This window comes from Triticum aestivum, chromosome 3B, assembly GCF_018294505.1.
Source record: "Triticum aestivum cultivar Chinese Spring chromosome 3B, IWGSC CS RefSeq v2.1, whole genome shotgun sequence".
NCBI lineage: Eukaryota > Viridiplantae > Streptophyta > Magnoliopsida > Poales > Poaceae > Triticum > Triticum aestivum.
The window spans coordinates 61016635-61020345 of NC_057801.1; positions in this window are offsets into that span (position 1 = coordinate 61016635).

Genomic DNA, 3711 nt, shown 5'->3' on the forward strand with positions numbered 1-3711 from the left:
GGGTAGGAATGAAGAGGCAAGATCCTAGCTATGGAGTAGTTGTATACGCAAGAGGTTTACGAGTTCAAGCCCTTCTCGGAGGAAGTAACAGCCCTACGTCTCGGAGCCCGGAGGCGATCGACTGGATTATGTGTGTATGAGTTACAGGGGTGCGAACCCTTTACACTGAGGAGGGGGGTGGCTTATATAGAGTTTGCCAGACCCCTCCGGCCCTCAGTTATGTAGGGTTTAAGGTACATTAAGATCGGGCGTTACTGGTAACACCACAAATAAAGTGCTATGATGACCATAAAAGCTACTCAATGACCGACCATTTGCATGCAGAGTGACTTTAGATCTCCTGGCTGTCGAGTGGTTGGCTTCATGGTCGAGTGTCTTCGAGTCCGTTGAGTGGAACACTTCTGAGTCGATTGACAGGTGGTTTCTTCTAGAGATGTCCTTGGGGAGGGTAGTTTGGGCAGGTCCATGACCCTACCCTAGGTACATAGCTTCATCAGGTGGTGCGGCGGTGGGAGGGAGGTGCTGCAGTGGGGAAGGGGAAGAAGGTGGGGGGAGACTAGTTGGTGGGCACGAGGAGTCGTGGGAGTGGGAGCAATGCGTGGGTTTTCGACTGGGATTGATCCGCTCGCTGTGTATATATATCTTACTTGAACTAAAGCATTAATTAAAACATTTAATTCATACTTATAATTGGCTAGGCAGGCACACCAATGTAATTACGGGTCTATATAAACAACACAACGAATCTCAAGCAACAACACAGAGAAAAGAACAATAGTACGGAAGTGTAGAGCGCCCTGTGCTGCTTCGTGGCCACCCTCATGGTGGTCATGGCTGCCACCCCTCTTTTCTCCTCGTGCGAAATTGCTATATCTAATTTGTAATGTCGTCGTCGTTGAGATCGGAAGTTGGAGTACATTTTTTTCAGATTAAACATCTAATATGTGCAAATTTTTATCATTCCTTTATTTACATGTGTATGCATATGGTTGAGCCCTGTGCTTTTCCCCTGCCTGCTTCGTGCTACTCCAAACACTTCCCGGACTGCAGCGACGAGCGATGCAAGAAGTTCTGCGGTGGCGACGACATGCTGCCGGTCCCCGCGGCCTTCTGCAATAACAACAACTGTTTTTGTCCGTTGCCTATGAGAAAATGGAGATGTCAATAATATAAGCAAGAGATCAGACTCTTTCTAAAACCTTTGTAAAACAGCTTTGTTGGCCATATTTTTAATGATTTTATCATTGTGTGTCTCATTCATTCATGTATGTGGAGACATATCAAAAGTAACGGAGGTTGAACAAACATGGTGTGATACCTGGGTGTTGACAGCATTTTGCATACAAGTTTGTTGTTTATCAACTAGATGAACATGAACATGCCAGCAAGTTCTCTTACTGTTTTAAACTTCACCCAGAATGCAAGTCTCTGTACGCTTCCCTTCCAACACACATCCGTTAATGATGTTACTATTTAGCCCCTCAATAATTTCATCAACAAGGATTGATACTTAGTTTATTCTATTTGGGGAGGGGATATAAATTACATATAACCTTAATTTACAATAAAAATAGCAATGTTTCACGTTCTACATGAACTTTCAACCATTAATTTAGTTCCTGCAAGCAAAATATATCAGTCAAATCTTAGACAAGGATATATGTTTGTATTAATTCTATTATATCGTCACAACAATGCACTCACTAGCATATGACATATCAACATTAATTAGCTCCATATATGCAGAGAATATATGCATTGGTCAATATATAAGTAAGTAACTTGTGACTAGAGTGATCCTTGCATTGATTATAAAACAGAATTAGGAAATCTAGCATAAAGAAACACATTTACACTATAGCTGGCCAAATGGGCCGGGTTGTTTGGGCCGGTCCGTGAGCACGCCGGCACGGCCCGCCTTGGGCCAGGCACGGCACGGGCTAAACGGGCCGGGCCAGGCACGCGACACGCCCTGGGTCATGCCTGGGCCTGGAGGCTGGGCATGCGGGCCGGCATGGCACGGCCCGATTACTTTTTCTAATTTTTATACATCTATATATGGCTCAACATGTAAAAATAGGCTAAAACGCTCAGTGCGTCAAATAACAGGCTAAAAATATGCGACCCACCGTGCTAAACGGGCCAACGTGTTGGCCCATTTACTAACTGGGCCATGACTGGGCCTGGGGGCGCAGCACGTGGGCCGGCACGGCACGGCCCGTATAGTAATCGTGCCCTGGCGAGCCATGCCGGGCCAGGCATGATTACGATGGGCCGGGCCGTGCCGGGCCGTTTGGTCAGGTATGATTTACACTACTAAAAACTACCATTTTACCTAGGGCAAAGGTCTTTACCTAGAGCTCATTGGCCTCCTCAAGGGAAAGAAAAGGCATGAACAGTATACCCTAGGGAAATATCATTTTCTAGCAAAAAGAAATAATTTGGAACAAATTCACCTAAGGTTGGTAGCCAGAGCGGCATATGTTTTGCTTCCCTGCGCCATTTATTTAGTTTTGCACACACTAGGCCCACTTATTAGCGAGAGTGAGACATTACATGCAGCGAGAAAGTGCGCGAAATTTCGGGCATTTTCTCCCTGGCCAAGTCCAAACCTCCCTCTCAAAAGCAGAGAGCTTGCAGATCTGGGGTGCGGCCAACCCTGGCCAGCCACACTTCCCTCCCACCTAGGTCATCACTTCTCTTCCCCACCCTTTGACCCCCAATACCACTGTCTGCTAGGGTTTCTCCTTCGATGTCACCGCCGCTATATTAGAGAGAGAATATTTCTGAATATAAAAAAGTAAAATAAAGCAAAAAATGAATAAAATGGAAGAAAAAACAAAATAGAAAAAGTAACATTATCATAGCACGCGAGCCACAGCTACTGGGCCGGCGCAATACGCGTCGTCCTTGTTGGCGAGCCGTGGTAGGGCTCGCTACGGGCGGCCCATTGCCATAGTTGTGGTCCGTTTTTCAGTATTTTCATTCGATTAAAAAAAACATGGGAAATTTAATGTTAAGATGTGTGACTTTTTTGAAAATTTGAGCACACTTTTTGAAAATTAGAATTTTGTTAAAAATTAGCAAATTTTTTAAAAAAAATCAGAAATCATTTTTTCGAATATTTTTTGAAATTGCAAACGCTTTTCGGAGATAAACGAAAAAAAATCAAAACTTTTAACATTTTTTGAAAATTTGAAAAAAATTTAAATGTGTGAAAATTTCTGTAAAACGTCAAGAAATTTAGAAAAATGAAACACGTTTAATTTTTTTTATAAAGTTGCAAACATCCTTTCGTACAAGAAGATTTTTTTTGAAAATATGGAACTTTTTTGAAAAGTTTTAAAAATGTTCAAATTTGTGATTTCTTGGAAAAACACAAACAATTTTCTAAAACTGAGATCTTTCTTTGAATTTGTGAAAATTTTAAAAGTGAAGAATAGAAAAAAATATAAAAATACATAGAAAAAAATAGACAAAACGGATTCAATGATTGTGCTCAATATGGGTCGTCCCATCTCTTGTCTCTAGGGTCGTTTTCCTGTGCAGTTCAACGACTTTGCTGCACTGAGTGACATGTAGGATTTGCACATGGGATGCCGCACGCGTCGGGACATTTGAGCAACTGGTGTTTACTGATCCAGCCTGTTAGAGCAAGCCGAATGCCAGGTTAGCTTCAAGGTCAGAACTGGGCAAGATAGGCCTTGAGTT